Consider the following 22,657-nt stretch of genomic DNA (forward strand, 5'->3'; position numbering starts at 1 on the left):
CTCGTAACCATCCTTTTTCTTTAAAACACAAGCCAACAGTTCGGTACGTAAAATACCGCATGATTTAAATTGTTGCAGGTTTAATTTCGATAACTCCGCCTAGCCCTGAGCCCTCTACGAGAAAGTAAAAGGGGTCGGCACCGCAGCGCAAAGGAATGAGCACGCTGATTTCTCGGTGGACTAAGTTATTTGCGGACGCAGGCATCTGGTACTCGTCTTAATGACTAGCCCAAGGAAAGAAAAAAACTGCGTAATGTCCTTGAGCACTTATGCGGAAGACGGCGATCAGCGACTTCGCTAACGCCGAGGCAGCCTCCAACCGGAGGTGCTGAGTGAGCAACGAGCTAAAGCATGCGCTAAATGTGCTGTCAGCGCAATCTAATTTCTTTCCTCTTTCAATTTGTGCTCCTACATCTGTAGGTCTAGTATGTGTTACGGGCATGATGAGGTCACCATGCGGCCATTTGGTCGCGCATTTTTCAACAGTGTACTTTTGCTCTGAATTCCAAACATGACTCCAATTAAATGTGAAGCATATGGCGGCGTCTTTACATTATTCGCGCCGTGGCTGATCGCTACGATCATGTAATTGGAATTACTTAGATATTTTCAGTTAAACTGAGATTCGCAGACAGAAATGTGCATCACCAGCGACGGGATGCCGAGTAGAGAAAATGATTAATCTGTATGAGCCACACAGTCAGTGGGCAAGTGTAGTTGTGGAGTTACAAAGCGTCATATTGAGAGTGTTAGAAAATGGTAGGATTAGGGTAACCATAATGGGAGCGGGACATGACGTATACGAGGTAACTAAGAGGCCCCTGTGATGCGCGCGCTCAAGCACGCACGCACGCACGCACAAGCACGCACGCACGCACGCACAAATATGCAGCAGAACAAAAATAGCCGGTGAACTTTCAAATCAAAATGCCGATATCGTATAAACACTTGAATGTACCCAAAGGCAGACACACCGTAAGAGCAGCTGCAGTCATCGCGTTCGGTTTTTATTTTACAGCGCTATTTTTCAAGAAACCGGAACTTGCCGTCAGGCCTAGCAGCGCCCGTGTCATCAAACTAAAGAATCGAGCAAGTTTATCTTTATTCAATTTCTTATAGGCGGGACTAGACGTAACTGAAGTTAGGTACTCCACTTAATGCCAGCGAACGTAGCGAAAAATGAATGCGAATTCAATGTAAAGTGAGGGGCCCCCTTAAAAGCGCATCATCGTGTTATATACCTGCGCATGCGAGAGCCAAATACGCTAAAGTCGAAAAATAGCGTCCGCAACTTGCGAGCTTAGCTTCGTTTTAGTCTGAAATACGAGTTTCGCGTATGCGCACTGCATGCGCACTGCGAAACACCGTCTTTTTTTTTTGCTTCTGTTAACGTGTGGGTATGTCTGCGTACGCTATATTAAAATTTATCTGCTCTTTGCGAACAGTTCAGAAACGCAATATCACGGCGATAATAAACCTGCCTCAATTTTTAAATACTTTGAAAGTGGTGGCTAATTTTAAAGTCGCCTCAGGTAAATGCTAGATTAGTAGATATATGTTGCCAGAAATGAACTCTTGTAATATTCATAATTTTTCTGTTTTACTAAAAAAATTGAATATAGAAAAAAACTTGGAGCGGGAGCGAATACACTATAATAACCTAATTAGGCATCAGAAATAAAAAGAGAGCACCAAGGAGCAATTTCTTATTTTTGAAAGATTTTGTTGGAATTCAACGTTTAATAAAATTTGCAGGTATTAAATTTTAGCTATACTTTTTCTTTTTTTTTGCCACAGTGAGAGCTCTAGTCAAACCTAACTAAAACTCGCACTGAAAGCTTGCGCCTCGTACCTTAGATTAACTTGACAGTCGGCTCACAGTGAATTCATTTGAGCGGTTGAAGAGGAGTTGTACTGGCTTTAATGTCTGGTATAAAAAGTCCGAAATATAGCGCAACGGTAAAATGATTTCCTTCATACACGCAGCTGTTTCTTTCCTAAAATTTCGAAGGATCGCATAAAAAATAAATACAAGACACGTCGCGTCTTTTCTGCCATAACGTGGAAACGTAATAAGGCTGCTTTTTGGGTGTTGTAGTAGAGACTAAAGGTCGATTTGCGCCATCGTGATGTGTTACCGCGAGCAATACTATGCTAAACGGATGGCATCTTCAGTTCCAGGGTGGGTCCTTTTGGAATCTTAGTTTTTTTGTATTTAGACGGGTACATATCGCTCATGTTTTCTATCTGCGCTTGCATGTAGTTCCAACGTGCGCTGTCGTGCGCATGCTTCGTTATTCTGAGCAGCTGCCGCAGTAGTCCTGCCTTGGCATTCGCAGGATTATTTTTCTTGTTTTTTTTCGTGCCAGCCTAAGGATTGCGACGGGGGAAGGAAAGGCGTGTTTTTGCCCTTTTTCACGATGACATGTGGCCGGTTTCTTTTGTCTCGATCTCAGCATGCGAGTGGTTGATCTTTTTCTGCTTGATCGTATAACACAGTAGCTTTAAGGCTCCTATGTCAAAGAAAAGACGGCGTCGTCGTAGTCGCTGGCCTAAGGCGAAACATATACCACGAAATGCTCGACTGGTAGCCCAGTGTAGCTGTCGCCACAAAATCTCGATGGAAGCGAAGATTTAGTAAAAATTATAGCGCAAACACAGACAACCACCGGGAGAAGGCACACACACAAGTGCTTGTGTATGTGTGCCGCCTCGCTGTAGTCTGTGTTTGCGCTATAACTCTTTAGTAATTCATTACGCACCAACTCGCCGCCCAGAAAGAAGTTTTAAGGAAGCATATAACTAAGAAAATTAAGGAACAGGTCACACAAGGTTTTTACTTGCACCAAATTTGGCAGCGAGGTTGCTGCGTCCAAAAGAAAGTAATTTAGTTGAAAAAAATATGGATTATTTAGGACCTGGGGGGAAATCTAGTCCAATCATCTTCAGATTGCGACGCAGGCAAGCTAAATCAAGTTGGACCCAATAAAGCTGAATTTAATCTTTGACTATGACACAGTGAACTGCCTTAGAGAAATGTACTGATGCGCACATGAGTAACCATTCGTATGTTAATAGGAATTAGGTCGTTGTGTGAGTGTCCGGTAAGAAACGCTAACGCGACCTGATACCGCTGTGACGTTCTACTCTTAAAGACCAGTATTAAGCGCCCCCATTTCCCCCCTCCTCTTTCTCACCTCAAGTTTTTTTTTTGCATGAACTCATGCCAAATGCAGTATTGGTAACTCAGAGGTATTGACGCTGTTTTTAAGCTGTTTTGTGAGGACTTACGTCTGATATTCTTCGACGCCTGCTTTTCTTCGGTTTTTTATACGAGTGAGAAGGAGACGAACTGAGATGCAGAATATCCCACTTTTTCTTGAAGGAGGCTTGGATGAATAAACTGGTGGGAAATAGCGACTACGCGCCTGAGTCGGTGGAGTCGGGCAATAAATGAAAAATGGAGGTCGGCGTGCCTTCTGGTTACCATGGCTTTACAGAAACTACTCTGTAATGAATTAATTTTCTCCGGATTGTGGGCGCATGACTGCTATAGTACGGATTCTTGAAGTACGCTGGAAACAGCTTCTTCGGGCTTGACTCTAACGCTTTCGAAACACGGGCTCAGTTGGGAAGTCCCCGCGATAAAGTACGTTGACTTGGTCTGTAACTTTTTGCAAAGTCTCGTTGGTTGGGTCGAGGATTTGTGTGTACCTGGCTCGCCATGAACGACTTATTTTTTCTATGCGCAGCCTTGGAGTTAACCTTGCGCTTAGCTATAAGGGCGGCAGTAAATTGGAAGCATCACTAGTTTTTAGACTTAGTTATGGTCAAACAATTTTACTTGTGCTTGCTTTCATCTCATACGTCGACGCAAGGCTGCACAAGAAAACAAGAACGTGCTCGTTCATTTTCATTCTCCCTGCAATAAAATCCTAACAAAATATTTCAGTACACAAAGAAGTAAATTGATGTCTCGCATAGAGAAGCGATCAACTACGGAATAGAGGTAGAGCATCAGCCTTGCGTGCAAGAGGACCGGAGTTCTAATCTCGATCCCGCTGCAATTATCCACCAAATAAGAACAAAGAAACTAAGTGTCGCTAGAACTTAATAGCCAGACCCAGGGTGCAGCTTTATCTCGGCAACCAAAGCCTAGAACGCACTTTTTCGCGAGAGCAGGATTTGGCCTGCCTGGTGTTGTACTTGGGTACCGCCTCCTGTATGAACACATCAGTCAGGTCTAACTGTAGGAATATAGAAGAGGAATTTGTCCTGCAGTGGGCATAGTTTGGCTAATGATGATGATGAAAGCGGTGCCCCGCTGTCCACATTTATCAAGCATTACTCTTAAATAATGCAATTATTCTTGCGCCGAGTCCTTCTCGGCGCAGTACAGGTTTTGTGGCCAGAAGGCGACCTTATTCCCTATGATATGGGCTTGTCGGGAAAATAGCAGTATTGACATGACAAATCAGCCAATGTGGGAGGGCTGGGAGGCGGCCCTGTCCAGCTCGGACTTCCAAGAACGACAAGCTCTCGTCCAAAGAGCACGGGCAGCGGTTTTTACCAATGGTGTTCTGGACTAGGGATCCGATCAGTCTTCCCGTAACTCAAGCCTTTTGGATTTTCATTAAACGCTTTCATCATCGTCAAATATTATTCTGACCACTCGCGCATCTGGTTTGGTTCTGGCACGTCTAACCTGTTAGACTTAATTTTTACTACTGCTCCTGATCTTCAAAATCGTGTAGCCTACATGCCCGGTTTGAGTGATCATTGTCTTATTCAGTTCGAAATAACGGCGCTTAATATTAAAAAGTTAGTAGAATTAGTAAAATTAGAGACTATTTCAGGGGTGACTACACATCAATTAGCAGCTAACTAGCACTCTTCATAGATAACTGCATGCCTACCTTCTTTGAGCGAACCGTTGACCAAATTTGGGCTCTAGTTAAGAACAGTGTTGTCGCCAGTCAATAAGTACTTCCCAATGAGCTGAATTTCAAGAAAAGTCGGATCACCGGGGTTCACCGTTGCCATGAAACGACTTTGGAATAAAAAGAACCGCTTCTTTCAGTTTGATAAACGTGCAAACACTGCGGAAGGTTGGTCCGCATATGGTGATGTTCTCAGATCTTACCGACTAGCTTTCAAAGAAGCCAAGCAACACACTGCCATCACTCCTTTCTACTAATCCATCTAAGTTCTGGAACATTATCAGTCCTAAAGAACGAACAGTCATTCAACTTTCTGATAGTGCTGGGAATACAATGACAAGAGAAGGATGTTTCACTGCCTTAAATACTGTCTTTGCAGAATCATTTTCTGATTGTTTCTTCGATGTTACTCCTGAAGTGCTTAAGTACAATTTCTTTCCGATGGACCCCATTGTCATCGATTTTGCTGGCATTGTGACGTTATTCCAGGGCCTCAAGTTTTCATCCAACGCCGCCGCGGTGGTTGAGTGGTTACGGCGCTCGGCTGCTGGCCCGAAAGACGCGGGTTCGATCCCGGCCGTGGCGGTAGAATTTTGATGGAGGCGAAATTCTAGAGGCCCGTGTAGTGTACGATGTGAGTGCACGTTAAAGAACCCCAGGTGGTCGAAATTCCGGGAGCCCTTCACTACGGCGTCCCTCATAGCCTGAGTTATTTTGGGACGTTAAATCCCCATAAACCAAAACCATCAAGTTTTCATCCAGTTGCGGTGTCGACAACAATATTTCAATGTTTTTGAAGAACACTTCTGTTTATTCCTGTATATATTTAGCGCACATTTTCACCCAGTCTGTCGAACACGCCACAATGCCAGCTGACTGGAAGGTAGCTAGGGTGGTTCTACTGTTCAAGCAAGGTAATCCGAATTCTCTTAACTACAGACCAATTTCATCATCAAGCATTCCTTGTAAACTTATAGAGCATATTATATATTCTAACCTCGCTTTTTTTTGGAAAGTAACTTTTTCTTAAGCTTCTGTCAACACGGGTTCCGGAAAATATTTTCTTGAGTGACTCAACTTGTGTGTTTCACTAATATATTAGCGTCGTCTTTAGATAGTGGTTTACTAACGGACTGCATTTTTCTTGACTTCGCTAAGGCTTTCGATAAGGTATCGCAACACTTACTCCTTCTTAAAATGAGTTTCCTTAATATTGAGCCTAATCTTCTTAAATGAATTGAATGTTTCTAGACTAACCGCACCCAGTTTGTATCAGCTAACGAGTCTTTATATCATCTCCATGTGCGAAAATACCTGGTGTTTCCCAATGCTCTGTTTTGGGTCCTTTACTTTTTATATTTATAATAATGACCTTCCGATTGGAATTAACTCTTCCCTTAAGATTTTTGCTGGTGACCGTGCTTATTTTCGTCCAATGCATAACGTTAACGACAGTTCCCTCCTTCAGTCCAATCTTGATAACGTCTTAATTTGGTGTCAGCGATGGTCTATGGTTCTCAATCCCTCAAAGTGCAAAATTATTTCCATCTCACTCCAATCTAACCCGTCTAAAACGTTAGATTGCAAGATTAATGGAGCTTCATTAAAGAATGTTTTGTCTTATAAATATGTGGGAATTCACATTAATAACAACTTATCTTGGCAAACGCACATAGAATATATTATTATTAGTGCAAACCGTGCCCTTGGTTGCATACGCAGAAAATTCTCTCAGGCTCCATCCCATTTGGAGTTACTTTTACATTAAACACCAATACGGCCAAAGCTAGAATTTAGAATACGCAGCATCAATATGGGACCCCGCACAACTCACTTTAATCGATACTGTAGAATCTGTTCAGTATCGGTCAGCTCGCTTAATCCTTTCCAATTATTCTCGCACGGCTAGTGCTTATTTACTGAAATCTAAACTTGGTCCGACTAATCTCTCAGTTCGCAGAAATATTTCGCGGCTTAGACATTTACACAGCATTTTATTTCATAACAAGACACTAAAACACGAATTTTTTTCTTCTATACCATCACACGTATCATTGTGTGTTGATCATCCACATAAAGTTGCCATCTCGGCTTGTAAAGCGAATGTGCTTTTTAAGTCTTTCTTACTGAAGACTAACACTCAGTGGAACCACCTTTCACCCCATATCACCTGCATTAAGAAGCGTCATCTTTCAAGCCACTTATCACCAAGTATGTCATCGAACAAGCGTCTGCATCATGATATTTGCCTTCTTTTTGCCCTTTGCTTGTACTAATTACTGTTTTTTTTTTCTTTTTTCACCCACCCCCTCTATAACGCCCTGCGGGCCCTGAGGGTATTGTAATAAAAATAAATAAATAAATAAATAAATAAATAAATAAATAAATAAAAAATTTAAGGCAACTTTAACACCCGTGTTGGAATTCATTTGGTCGGGTTTCGATGCGTGTAAGCTTTCATGGTTTGCTTTTTCCGCTTTCATTCTTGCGTTTCTTCTGACCGTTCCGCGACGCGTGTTCTGGACTTCCTAAGCCTAGAATAGCTCCTCTACGCTGAAGAATTAAAATACGTACATCGCCATTGAATCAAGAAAATAAAATAAACCCTTTAGGACCATAAATACGACAGTTGAGGTACGGGAAAATATGCACTGCTAAGCGATCTACCGTCTTCCCAGCATTATACCGGGTGTACAATAAAATGATTTCACAATTTTCAGAAGCGAACGATGAATAGCTCAAGACAGGCGTGTTTGGCAGGTATAAAGTTGTTTTTGCCGACTTGTAGTCTATATTATAATGCGGACACGAATTTATGGGTCCATTGCCAGTATCAGTAAACCCTAATTATCTAGAACTACAGCTGAATTCTTTAGTCACTAAGGCTGCCGCGGATATTTAGATCAGAAACTTAGAGGGACTTATGGCTAAAGGCTGCGAGTTCGCCAGGCGCGTATCCCTAATCGACGTCCTTAATTATCACTTCAACTCTTTCTCTGTTTCACCTCTCCGCTTCCCTGTTCCCCAGTGGGAGGCAACTTGAGCCTCCTTCTGATTATCTTCCCTGCTGTAACTCGTGCTTACCCTCTTGTTAGAGACGGTTGTATTCCTAGAATAGTTCATTTCACAGAGCTCTTGAACACACCCGTGCTCTGAGATGCCGGCGACAACAACATTAATGCAATAAGCAAAGTTACGTTTTGAAATTCGTGATGCTCGGTGCCCATTTACTTACGGGCGTGCAACTGTCAAATAAGAAGAGCTACTGTTATCTACTTCAGATTTAGCTCTACGGCACTGTGAGAGAAAAACGCGCATCGCAACAACTGCGTGACACCCGGAGAAGACTTGGTTGCATAAATACAGAGACTGGGATGGCAATTGAAATGAAACATCACGGTTCAGCGGATACACGAGAATCATACTGAACAAAACAATCAATGAATGCGGCCACATTTGAGTGTCCGATACAAACTCGCATGGTAAATGAAGTTACTGAAAAATTTTAAACAATGGGTACCGTTGACTAGCATATTAAGAACAACAGTTACTCTGTCACGCTGTTTCGGCTTTCCCGCTGAACCTGCCGTCGAAACGTACTTGTACTTGCAAATGCAGCCTATCGGTATTCTATATCGTTTATTAAAAATGATGAAAGCTTAATTTTAGGCACCAGGTATGCTAAACGTTGTTTCAGGTGAAATACATCTCGAAGTATTAATTTGTAGGCGCTGCCTCAATTATTGTAAACTAGTTTTTAATAAGTAGCTTTGTAGCTCTTCTGTCGGGGTTAGGGCTTTTTTGATATTAATATTTTCTAAATTTGCTGGAGGTACTTGGGATAATGTTTAACGTGGGAACAACGGCTGCGCAATGCCAGCCACTTTCATAAAATAAAAAAAATTGTTCTTGAAAGAGGATAGCACGGACGTTCAAGACATTTCCCAACAACTAATAAAACTAGCTTTTTAAATAAATGTAGGTTAAGCTTAAGTTAGCTTAGAGGGTGCCCTGGGAACAATTGTTTTTTTATTCAAAGGTTCCGATCACTAGGAGATTGTGAACTCCAACTTTAATAAACGGTTTTGAGCCTTGATATCTCGCTCTCAATTAAACTTTAAGATCTTGCTTTTGCGCGTTCCGACTCCCCCGAGCTCTGCCGTAGTGATCGCCTATAGGCGTAGGCGTAGTGCGCTTTGTTCTTCTTCGAGACCTAAGCTCTAAGAAAATATTCTCTGACGTTTCCATCCCGGGACACGCCCTCTAATAAATGCATGATGTCTGGAAGCACACCCACTGAAGGGAAGAAGTTTTGCGTTTCGTGCTTTAGAGTTTGAGGCAGCTTTGGAGGCAACGTCGCCTGAAGTGCACTTAAACAACGCATGAATAACGGATGATCGGCTGTCAAAGTGGCCCTCAATAGATTACCGGGTGAGAGGGCAATCTGTAAGCATTAAAGTTTGTATATGTTTTATTTCCTGTGGCATCGAAGAGGTTGAGAATATAGTACTAACAGTTTTGTCCTTCTTCGATGCTTGGTGATTTTCTTTTTTCTTTCCAGATGTTAAAGAAATGGGCGAAGTAAGCCGGGTCGACGCCTACGGGAAATCTTTTATGAGCACCGTGTTTAAAACAACCCCAGTGCTCGTTATTAATTCTTGGCTGAAAATATCGCTGTTCGGAGTTTCTTTTATTTTGAATAGAAAACACCAATTTATCCCGGTAGCAAAAAGTAATGGACGAGCCGCGAATATTTTAAACTTTAAGCAAACTGCTTCTTGTGTTTCTAAATCACGGCATTGCATTATGGTTGCACAACCAAATCATTCTATGAACGAAACTTAAAGGGAAGTTTCACCAAGCTTGCCAAGAAAAAAATGAAACAAAAGAGTAATAAAATATTTGCCACTTTGAAATTTCCCAGTTTTGTTACGGAATCTTTGAAACTATGTATATATTGCGAGAGCGCCCCAAGAACTCGAATTAATCACGAAGTGCCTGTTCTTGGAAAGCCTTGCACGTTAAGCAAATTAAAACTGCGGTGAGGTGGGGCAATCAGGTTTTGAATTAAGTATTTACTACCCAAAGAAAAGAGAAGCGCCAACCTCCCTGCCCATTAGCCGGAACTGATGTCGCATCTTCCGCCTGCTCTTTTTTTCGTACTGATTAAGTGGGAGCAAGCCGCAGTTTAATTATATTGCGAGAGCAATAGTTTCATACGGTCCTACTTACCAGATGATGTCTACAAAGTCCATCCCACCAACGGAAATACATTGTTCTGATTAATCAATAGTAGCGGTCTGTGAAAGTGCGTGGGATTTTTGTTCTGTATGTTAAGCAGGAGTTATTCATACAGGAAGATGAAAACTAGAAACAAAGATTTAATTAAGCGTAAGTGCCAAGTAAACAGCTGCGCGAGCCTCGGATAAACATCGCCGTAGCAGCATGAAATGTTCTGTAAAGAACTGTCGGATATCAAACAACTGCTTTTTATGCACTCGCCGCGGCATTCTGTTGATTAAAGTTTGCACTCCCTCACGGATGTAAAACTGAAAGTATCAAATGCTGCAAGTATTACTACTGTTTATTTAAGCTGGATCCCTCTGAACAGTATTACCGAAGATTACAGGCTTAGGGGCTCGGAGAAAATGCATTTAACACGCTCATTGAGCCGGAAAAACCTGGATTTTTGCAATCAGAAGATAAATCACACTTCAAACGCAAGTATTACAGCTTGGTAAACTGCAGTGGTCGTAGCTTGCATAACGTGCACCAGCTTAAGTGAAATTAGATTGCCAATACTTATTCCCAAACTGTGAGCTGAAATATTTGCCACATGCAAGCGGGATTCTTGCTTTAAGGAATAATGCCTCATCGTTTCCGTTCTAGAAATAAAAAAAGCAGGATAAAAGCTGCCTGTCTAGAAATGGCATGATGGCGATAAACATTATTACATTACGTGCAGTACTTATTTACCAACAGCACGCTTTCAAAGTTCTAACTATAACCAATATTAACAATTATTGAGGTGGAAGATCAAACCCTGTCGTCGCACCCACTGGCCGCCACTTCTCACCTCTCTCGCTGTCCGCCAGCCTGTTCTTTATTCGTGAGGAAAGCCTCCCCTTTTATCCCGTCATTAACACAATGGCTGCTGCGTCGGTCCGTCTTCCTTATCTGGGCCTCGATCTCGCTCCCTTATCACTTTGTCTCGCCGCCCTGTGATGCGCCGCGCCGTGGATCCCGAGCGCGCCGTGGAGCTCTTCCCATCCCTCCGCTCCTCTATCACCCATTCGGGACTTTCCTTTTCCTGGCTGACGCTCCATTCCGCACTCTGCGCGACTGGCAGGCGTTTGGCGTTTGTGATTTGGGTCGTAAGCACTTCGCCCGGTGATCCATCAATGTCACTTTGCGCTGAGGAGAATGGAAGGCTCTGTCGCGACCGGGGGCCCTTCGCGAAACACAGCCAATGAGAGAGGAGCGCTGGCATCAAGCGCAATCGGCCAAAGGAACCGCGCCCCAATAGCGTGCCTATAGAGCTTTCCTTTCTTTTCACTTTCATATTCTCTTCATCTATCCTTCCTTTTTCGTACACGGCAGCGCCCTTTTTAGGCAACTCCGAACGCTCTTTACGTTTGCGTTCTTAGCTGCCGCGGCATCAGGTTTCAAAGTGACGGCTCGCGAGTTATGGGCTCAAAGCTGTCTTTTCCCGATCCGGGTTTGCGGATCGTCACTCGGGTGTATTAATGAGCCCGCAAGTAGTGAGCTGGCCGTGGTCCACCTTGCACTCAGTGCCTCCATAGCCGGAGGCACACGCTTCCGTATATGACTGCGCGACTCCTCCCTCTGGTTGAAAAATCGTTTTCGGTCCACGCAAGAAAGAGCTCGTCTTGTTAATAGCCTCGGTATCTGTGCGTGAGGTTTTCTTTACTGCTGACCTCCTCCCCTTTTCTGGGCAGCTACTGCTCACTACCGTGCTGCTGTTGGCTAGCCCTGGCACTCCACTCATTATTCTCATTGATATGATGTTAAGCATTGCGGCTATCGTGGCATCGACAGCGAGGATAAGTAATTTCATTTATCTAGACAAAGTCTGATCGGGTACCTAGTAGGCCGACGTTCGGCGTTGCTCAAAGGTATGGCTAGTTGGTCGGTCCGAGCAGGCACAGGGGACAAAGGCAATATACTTTAGTCAAAGCTATCTACAATATCAGATGGCAAAACACCTGAAGACGGCGTTGTACGCCGAAAGTAGCAAATTCGTGACATGAAGTCCCTACCACCCAATTCTGTAAACCGCTCATATAAGCCATGACAAGTTTTGAAAATTGATGCTGAACAACTGGAGGTGGAGGAGGAGGAGGAGAAAACATTTAATTCTGCACTGTGATCAATTGAAAATGGGACGTGGGGATGGTTGTTGCGCTGGGTGGCAGTCCCTATTCCGAAACGCTATTGGCCGCCTCCGCTTCCCATGCTTTCTGGACGAGGGCCCGCTTGGCCTCCAGGTCCGAGCCGCACAGGGCCGCTTCCCAGCCTTCCCTTGTTGGCTGACTTGAAAACAGCGATGAGTGTTAAAGCTTATGTCATAGTTTGAAGCGCATTTTATGCATTGTTAGTACAGAATCATGCGCAGGCTGAACACTCTGCACTGAGAAAATCTCCAGCAGTTTGTGCGCCCCGTGTGTGTAAACGGGGAGTGATCACAGTGGGCGGAAATGACGCAAAAAAGGCTGCATTATGAATAATTGAAACTTTACCCGGAGTTAGCTTCCTCTGCAATAGACACAGGTTGAATTAACATGCCATATGAATCACAGAAAGTAGTCATGCGAATTAATGGTATCACAATATTTAACTAGTTATCCCGAATGATGAGAAATAGATCTACCTTGATGTAGCTCTGACGCTGTTTGTAATGCATATTCGTCATTAATCTTGCTAAAGTAAAGGATGTTTCAGGAAGTCGAAAAGTTTATTCGAAAGGTTATGATGAAATAAAATGGCCGTGAACGTTGTTTATTATTAACATTGTTTTATTATAGTAATAATAGCTTACCTGTCTTCCACGTACCCGGGGATACTCATATATTTCATGACACAAGCATTTCTTCGCAAGCTTGTTTGATAAAGCGAGATTTATGTACTCTTGCGTTCCCTAAACTGTAATGGAGGAAATAACATATGCTTGTTTTTCGCATATGCAAAAACAAACTGCAGCTTATCGCGGTTGGGAACCGCGATACACGATATACCCTGCTGATAATAGCAATAGCCATACATGATGGCAAAGGTTCTGCTTTAAGAATAAAGCTCTGTGCGTGAGTCCCAGCCCAGTTATAAAATATTGCCCTTCCTGCCCATGGCAATTTTCTGAAATACACGCTGTTTTTTTACTAGTGTTCTGTGTTACACAGCATCAGTTTTGGGGTTATGCCCATATTTATTGCCTGTCAGGAAGGAGCGATGGCAAGTGAAGAAAAAATCCCATTGGCGAGCGTACGTTGAAAACTTTGATGCTTCATTTTCTTTGTTTTTGTTGTTCTTGCTTGTTAAACGCTGCTTGAGTTGAACTTAAGGTTCTGAGTGCGAAGGCCTGACGGCCATTTTATTACTCTGTATTCAATGTCCGCAGGAGCTTTTATGCCCACAAAAGATGGAAATCTTTGGGGTGCAAGCTTTTTCTCATTTTACATTTAGTTGCTCAGGAGTAGTCGGTGTGAGTGGCTACCAACGGCTCCGTGGCCTGCTTCTATTCTTTTTATTAAAACTTATCTGCATGATTGATGGTGATCGATCAGTACTATCACATTGTTGTATGCTCGAAATGAAAACACGCAACGTCCCCTTTTTCAAGAATTTACGTGCGCTGTGAAGATTTTACGCGCGCATACTTCGTTGTCAGCGTTCAAAATCATATTTAGGCAAATGCTGAAAGAGAGATAGGTGCAGTATTTTCTAGGTATTTCTTCAATTCTTTATCTTTTGTTTCTTTAGAAAGAAAACGTACTTGATAATATGAACCCAAAGGAGACGAAGTTTTTTCTTTTATTTGGTATCTGCTGTTTGTTTAAGCATTTGTACGTGACGATTATCACTGTTTGGCATCTGTTGCTGTGCTCCTGGTAGCCTGACATATTAATGCCTTCTTTTGTTACTCGAAAGCTAAATAAGAAAAAAGCGGCTTGAAGACCTCTAAACGTGAAACGTTACGTAAGTCAGAATACCGTGGGTAACACTTTATACATTGCTTCACCAATACGAGACCAGTGTTAGTGGCAGTCTGACGCTTGGTTCGCATCAGCCTTTGTTGTAGAGCAGTTTGGGTGTAATAAGCTTTTGTTTGCAAGAAATAAAGAACGAGCAAAGTGGCAGGCCAGAATGAGCAGCCTTAAATGTATTTCTGCCACCTGCGACCCTTAAACTTTCGCTTAAATTTGAAAAAAAAACTTCGTTTCCGCACTCAGCCGACGTCAAAATGTAGCAAAAGCTAGTTGGATCTAACCTGCAAAACAACGCTCACCAGCTGAACGCCATAGTCCTTGTTCCATCGAGGGGGAATACCAATAGGTTTTGTATGAATGGAAATAATTTAGTTCAGCAATAATGCAGGTGGTAATTGTTTTGTGAGTAAGGATGCCTTAATGCCTTTATATTGGAGGAGAGCTATTCGTATTTCTTCTAGCATGTTTTAGGGTGTTCAGTACTTTGATACGAAATAAAAGGCAAAAGTTGTCCTGGCTTTTAAAAATAGAGCCTCATTGGAGCCATGTCGTCAGAAGCCTGTATGTCATGGTATATATACTTACCTGCGCTCCACCAACCAACTTACATGCACGTCAGAGTCCGTATTGGGAGAGACTAATAGAGCTAACAGCGCTGTTATACAGAACAGCTCTGATAACTCAGTCAAAGCAAAGAAAAATTTTCTACACTCCTTGAAGTGCTTTTTGTGATATATGTATAAAGGTGATATAACTTTTCTCTCTACAGTTTTATTGGGATCTGTTATTTTCAATAATTGCATTTTACTGGGCATCTTACCAGCCCTTGGCTGCGGGGTGACACAGCAGATTATGTACTTGTAGAAAATTCAGCGAATTCCATAAAAATGATAAGAATGACCCGTCCTACGAACAGTGCTTTGCAGATGTTTCTTAGATACCTTCTTCTATTTCCAAAGAAAAAATGTTAAATTATGTGCACATGAATATGCTAATGATTTTGAGCATAAAATGTATAGTATGAGGGTATCGGGTTGTGTTTCGAATAAGCAGATTGCTTTTTTATATGTGTTTAATTTGTCACAAGAGTAGTTGGGAATGTCCTATATAATAACCGATGATTACACAAAGTGGCCGAGGTATTAAATTAACTCACCAGGATCAATTTTATTGGCGATGTGAATTCTTCCACTCTTACTTTCCCGTCCACATATTGATCATTTTTCTTTAAGAAATATTAAAAGTGGACAGGTTATCACAGGAGCTCTGCCCGGTAGTGCAGCAGATAAAAAGTAAAACCAAAACAAAAGTGAGAAAGGATTAAAAGCGCAGACGCTCTTCTGACAAACTCTTTTCAGTGAGGATCACAAGCATTTTCGACGCACAGGAAACCGTAATTTGTTTGGACGAATGCACTCTCCTCGTCATATAAAATCCCTAATGAAACAAAGTGAAAACAATAACGCGCACTCTACTTTCACACGCGAGCTGCTAAAGGTTGTGGCGTTTCACACACAAACTTACGGATGTTCGAGTACAAGGACAGCAGCCCAAGGGAGCTCCTTTCGTCCACTCCTCCTCTCACTCCACAAATAACAATCCACCTAGCAGGCGCAGACAAGACTACGATGAACTTACAGCACGAATCAGAAGTTTTGCACATTCGGCTATCGCAATAGCCACCTCCTGCCAGCCAATGGCTTGAATAAAACAACAAAATAACAGAAAGAAGTGAGTACGGAAGAGTTGGGGAGGCAAGACGTGATTGTTTACAAAAAAGCCACCAGTCGGAGAGCATCGAAACAAAAACTTTACACAAAGAACAGCGGGTAAACCTGGGGTAAAAATAGGGGAGGGAGACATGACGACGAGGCAGGAAGTATGGATGAACGTTCTGAAAATACACTTCTTCCTCTTGTGTGGCGCGGGCGAGCGTTTCTGACTACACTGTGCACGTAAGTCTGGCTCATCCCTCCTGTTTGAGAAAGCCGGCGAGGCGTGCGGTTCGACGGGGCGCTTCGTTGGCAACGCGAGCAAACGCGCTTCGAGCCCGAGGCGAGAAACGTTGGAGGGTACGCCGGAAGGCGAGTTCTGATCTTCTTACTTCTATTCCTCACTCTTATTCCACTTGAACGCTCTCAACTTGCGCTGTCACACGAAGAGCTGGCGCTGGACTTTGTTGAAGGGACGCATATATAAAATTTATTCCCGTCCCGATGTTCCAACAAGCGCCGGGCAAACATCAACCACGTTGCGAGCGAGATAGACGCTGAGATATAGGGACACCGAAGAAAGAGAGAAAAAATACAGAATTGAAAGAGTTGTTCTGCCCGCACATTCGTTCCATGGCCCCGTAAAATGTCCATAAAGATCTGGTGTTGCCGAGTTTCTATGACTTTAAAAATAAATTCTCCCACCCGCACGAGAGCGGCTGTGTGTATCAAAAAGGCAACGCTCGGCCTTTGCGCTGGAAGCGTCGCCGGGCGCTCAGTTGACGCTGTCGGGAGGGTTAAATTTGCAAAGCAGATTCCTCCCGGTCGCTATGTTTGCGATAAGGTAAACAGACGGCGCTCGTGGGAAGTCTGGCGCGTGCCTAGAGGTCACTTTGGTTGGATGTGCGGGTTGCGCGCGGCCTTCTCGCTTCCCCTGTGTCTACAGGGTTTAAAATGCCGTGAGTGTTGCGTAGGTGCTTGTTTTACGACGAGCGCAGAGTCACATTTGACGGGACGTCGAGTGAATTTTTGTTTTGCTTCTCTTTATTTTTCGTATCTGGGCTGGACCGCGGACTTGATGAACGGCCTGGCCAATCGGCATCAAAATTTATTCTTTGCATTCTTCAACAATCAAGAACCTGAACCTTTGTGCGCGTAAATCGCAACAGAACTTTTGGCGCCTTTGATAAGCGGGCGGAAATATGTTCCCGTATTTTGTAATCCACATTCCGGGCTGAAAACTGCACCGTTGCCTCTGGGATGGTTCATTTAACTTGACTTTTGATTTGGAATGTCTATATACACAAATTATTGCAGTTTTTTTCTCTGAATTAGATAATAGCTACTTACTTCTACGGTTTATCTATTTGTCGAGAGCTGTAGGACTGAGTGTTTCTGTAAGGATTAACAAATAAATGACCGCAGAATAGGCGGTACGAACAAGAATGCTCCCACTGTTCAGCCAGAGAACGTGGAAAGCGCACTGGCAATATACGAATGTTGTAAACTGATACTTCTCAATCGTATAACCTGCGTAAACTATTTCGTTTTCATCTCGTATGGAGTCTGAATAATATGTCATCATATAGCGTTCATGCGATGATTTCGATGTAAAATTTCTACTCTTTATATATATACACTCCCAATCAACGGCAGCAGTTAACCATATTGCAAAATTCTTAACCTTCTTAAAGGGCATCGGCTGAAAATTCGTATCATCCATAGCTTACCGCGGTTAAATTATAAAAGACTGCGGCTTTTGACTGTTATATTCTTCACAGGGCTCACGAAGACCATATTAACTCACTAACTGAATTAAGCTGTCTTAGCGTTTGTTCGACGACTACATATACTTGTCGTTGCTTTCGTTGTGTTTATACCCGCAAGAATTCTTTGATGCTATCTCGACTACAACTTATTGCGTTAGATACTCCGTCACTTTTAAAAAAATTAAAAATGTGTTGTTTAACGAATATTATTAATAATAATGGGAGATATATTGATTAGGTCAATGCGGACAAGGGTGCGGACATATATTGTCAGAATTTTTAATTGCCTTTCGAGGAGCAAAAGCGTTTCGTTGTGCTTTTTTGCTGCATTGTTCGAAGCATAAATCATTCTTCAAACTGTCGCACACCCATAGCTTCACTATTTTCGCACCTGTGCTTGTACTCTGCATGAGACAACTCTAAAAAAAAGTGTTTATTGTTCCTGCCGCCATGCTTCTTCTTAAGCTTCCTCCCTGGGTTCTGGACTCAATAGCTATCTCGAAACATTTTAGGCCTTATTACATTTTTCCAGGAGTAATAGGATAGAGTTTTGCTTTCCTCTGTTGTATATATGCCACCGCGTTTGAAATGAGTCACTCTCTACAATAGCAGCAGGTCGTGAGTTCAGATCCCACTGGCGGCATCTGGTTGTGTTTTCTTCTACCTTCTAGTCAATTATATTTCACGTCAAAAAATATTACGCTACCAGCCTAAGATATACCGTTACATTACTGGCACAATTATCATCGTGCCCACCGCCCCGCCATCCTAAAAAAAAACTCCCAGTGGTTCCCGGGATGTCATTTCACTGTCGACGTCCTTCAAACAGGCTGTAATTGCGGTCAGATTATCGTCAATTTGTAAACAGTGCCTTCATGGTAACTGTACTTCTAATATCAAAGAATATTGACGTGTTAGCTGCTGAGAGGCCGATCTCTGAAGTCTAATGCGCGAAAACCACGCAAGTGTCGGAGTCCACTAGCAGTAGCTACCTGTGGCTGTCCCTTCTCAGCACCATCTGTGACAGTGCCTGAAGAAAGTTGCCGGGGAAGTGCGCTGTTTCAATATATCCAAGCGGGCCTAAGCTGACGTCCATATTCTATGTTCAAAAACAGGCTGAGAGGCCTACACCTGCGCAAGAAAGCGTACCATTCGCATGTGGCGCGGTCTTCCATTTTCCTGTGAAAGGTGGAACGTCCATCTCAAGGATTGCTACATAACGGCTATTTTCGAGAGCCTTTTCCGCAGCAGATCGACCATATATTGATGCATGCCATTAGGCTCTCTTTCGTTGCCTTTTCCGTGGCCAGTGTAAGCCAACATTTAACATCACACTTGTCTTCAGCAGAATTGTACCAGAGTAAAGCCAGGAGATATCCGAAGTACCATCTTTGCCAGAAGTAGTTAGGCTGTTCCTAATATTCGTTATGTATACCTGGAGGTTTGTCATCATCCAGAGGTGGATACCAGTGAATCAGGACGTCGTGCAGCCTATCCTCCCAAACAAAGAGGGCTAGCGACTCCCAGCGTTGGCGCTTCGCTGCCAGCCCGATTTTTCCGCGGTCACCGTATTCCGGTTGCTTTCAACAAAGGCGGTACATACCATTTTAGTTAAAACGGCCAATACATTAGCTCGGCATTTTGTTTGCTAAGTTGATGTTGTTGAAAATTGCCCAAGGAGGCAATTCGAAAAGTCCGAAAACCGCTCCGCGGATCTACGTCACCCTTAGAGCACGGTAACCATTTATGCATTTTGGAATGAATACGTTTACTTTACCTGCCGCTCCCCAGAAAAGAAAGAAATTATGTGGAGTGACCCTTGTCTTGCTCGCACGCCTGGTAAACTCAGTAATTAGTACAAATTTTGTTTTTGGCAGCATTTTTCTTTTGTCAAAATTTTTCGCTGGTTTAGTCGTGCCTAGAGCCGCCTGACGTTTCGTCGATTTATATGCAGAGGGCAAAGAGTTTCGGTCGATATACAGCGTTCTTGGCGCTCACTTTTCGTACTGTCGTTATTATTTATCGGAAACTTGTAGTATCACACCGCCCCCCACCCCCTGCAGAATCAACCTCTTTCTCCTCCTTTAGAAGAGTGTTACTGTGGCGGAGCACGCTTTACAGTGAGAGCAAGTTACGCGGAGATTGTCTTGCACGACATGGCATTTTATTGTGACGCAATAAATCAAGACAAACCGATGAATGGTTCAACGTTTAGGGCGGTTCACTGCTAGTTTACTCTTAACTTTGGCTTAGAAGGTATACTGGTCGCATGATCTGACCATAATTTAGGCTGCAGACGTCGGTTAGTCAATCTAACTTTGCTTACTAAATGCTTCACCGAGAATCAGGCGGGCAACGCCCTTTGGTATTAGCATGCCTGAAGGACTGCAAATAATTCTGCGTAGCATTTTTAGAAAATTAAACTACAAAAGTTTTATATTTCAAACTGAGTGAATTTGCATATATTACAGACATTTGTAGTCATAAATTTCTAAAACTATCAGACCAATAACTTCGCTGGATTCTTTAATCTAGGAAAGGGCAAGTATGAAAACGGGCCCATGAGAACCATTTGCTTGGTATTATGGGAAATGACGCATCTACCTACGTGGTAGTATCTGGAAGAAGTGCAGAAAATACCAGGCACAAATAATTGGACGCCACATTGTTCAGGTTATCAGCGCCAGTGATGTTTCGGCGCTGCGCGGGAGCTAACTAATTATTACACTAGGCGCTCAGGAAATTACCGCGTTTGTTACCGGGACGTTAACAAGAGGAAGGAACCTGGAAATTTATGTAATGAACGTTATCATTGCTCCAACCAAAAGCCACACGCCGAAATTGGTCGGATATGCAGGCTGCTACAAATGCGTCCACGAAATTTTCTGAGAGGCAATATATGATAGCGAGCGAAGGGTTGAGTGCGCGTGTGTAATGCTCATCTTGAAAACGCACTTCTGACGCGAAGTAGCCAGAAGCCTTACAGGCAATGTCTCAGATTACACACACGACATTATTTTTGCATCCTGAGATCATGAACACGAACCTCTTTCGTGCGGCGAGGGATTAGGATGAGAAAAACGTACGGTGTTTGAAAAACCGTGATCGATGCGTCCAGGTTTTCTTATCTCTTTTATCCCGCGCTCATAACTTCTGAGCTCTATGTTTTTGCGAGCACTGTGGTCCATGCATGCTTTCATGACTGCTGAGCCATCCACCACAACCAGCTCTGATATCGAAATTTTATGGCTGTATGATCAAAATTAAATATGCACTTACGTCTCCTTACGTGTGGAAACGAGAAAGCATTTCGAGTATTGTTGACAACTCTGTTACTTAGTAATATTATGATTCACTGCTGGTAATTATTTAATGAAGAAATCAAGCAATTAAAATAAACCGTTAATCAAATAAAATGAACAATTAGTTTGTATTCATTATTGGGTATATTAATGTTAGTTACTATAAACTAACTTCAACTAATCATTTTGCTTAATCAAATAATCAACCCTTCAGCTGATGTGGTTATTATTATTATTATTATTATTATTATTATTATTATTATTATTATTATTATTATTATTATTATTATTATTATTATTATTATTATTATTATTATTATTATTATTATTATTATTATTATTATTAGGTTTGGTTTTACATGGGTTTAACGTCCGAAAGCGACTCAGGCTATGAGAGACGCCGTAGTGAAGGGGGGCTCCGGAAGTTTCGACCACCTGCGGTTCTTTAACGTGCACTGACATCGCAAAGTACACGGGCCTCTAGAATTTCACCTCCATCGAAATTCGACCGCCGCAGCCGGGATCGAACCCGCCTCTTTCGGGCCAGCAGCCGAGTGCCATAACCACTCAGCCACCGCGGCTTATTATTATTATTATTCCAACGCATTTTCAATGCTTCAGCCTGACTCCAAAAAAATTAATGGATTGGTTTGATATGCATTCAATAGATATTAATCATTCTAAATCAAGGTTAGTTTGCTTCCGCAGCCCACTCAAGAGTGTCACTTTCTTACCCCCTTTATCTACACTCATCCCGATGTATGAACTGCTCTTGCCCTTCAGTACAGTTTTCGGATTCTGTGAAGTATTTGCGGATTTGGTTTGATTACGGTCTTCTTTCTTCTATTCACTTATTCTACATACGTGCAAAACTTCGTAAAGCCGTCTATTTCTTGTATCGTATTAAGATGCTTTTATCTATTTCGGGAAGTAAATTATTGGTTCATTCTTTAGGCTACAATGTACTCAGGTATGGAATCATAACTTTTGTTCATTGTTCTCGTATTTGTCATCAACGTGTAAATAGATTGTTAAAATGCATGTTAAAAAGTGTTACTTACAATCTGTGTAAGCCCAATTTTCGATCCCTTTTTGTTTATACCGTGGTTCTAAACCATTTCTGGAGCGATACATTTGAAGTCCCCACTGTGCTTCCCCGGCTTTTACGCCGTATGCGTGCATTTTCAGTTTCTCACACACGGACCAGATTTGGTAAATATACTCGAGCTTATTATGTTCCAGACATATTTAATGCTCCTCCCTTAAATTAATTCATGTGAGAGTATACGTGATATTCGCATTAAACTCTACACCTCAATTTTGTGCCATTGTAAAACTTATCGGTTTCTACCGGTTTTGTGCTTGGTATTGTATTACTTGCAATCTGTTTGGTTTCTTTAGTGTCTTCTTTCTTTTCTCCCCCCCCCCCCCCAAAAAAAATATATATATAGTCAGTTTTGCGGCCGAGTCTTGCTGTTGATTTACAGGCCTCGCGTGACATGCCACAGTGATGGCTTAGGCGAGTGTGGTTTCTGTGATTGTATTAGTAGATTCGTGAATATATTTATTATTATTATTATTATTATTATTATTATTATTATTATTATTATTATTATTATTATTATTATTATTATTATTATTATTATTATTATTATTATTATTATTATTATTATTATTATTATTATTATTATTATTATTATTATTATTATA

The 22,657-nt window shown here is 42.3% G+C and overlaps 1 protein-coding gene across 1 annotated transcript in view; it reads right to left on the reverse strand.

Moving 5' to 3' along the window:
- The window catches only part of LOC144128609 (cell adhesion molecule Dscam1-like), a 388,116-nt gene that overhangs the window by 226,001 nt on the left and 139,458 nt on the right, over positions 1 to 22,657 (reverse strand). The window lies entirely within an intron of this gene.

The sequence above is a fragment of the Amblyomma americanum genome, chromosome 4 (assembly GCF_052857255.1).
Source record: "Amblyomma americanum isolate KBUSLIRL-KWMA chromosome 4, ASM5285725v1, whole genome shotgun sequence".
Classification (NCBI taxonomy): Eukaryota; Metazoa; Arthropoda; class Arachnida; order Ixodida; family Ixodidae; genus Amblyomma; species Amblyomma americanum.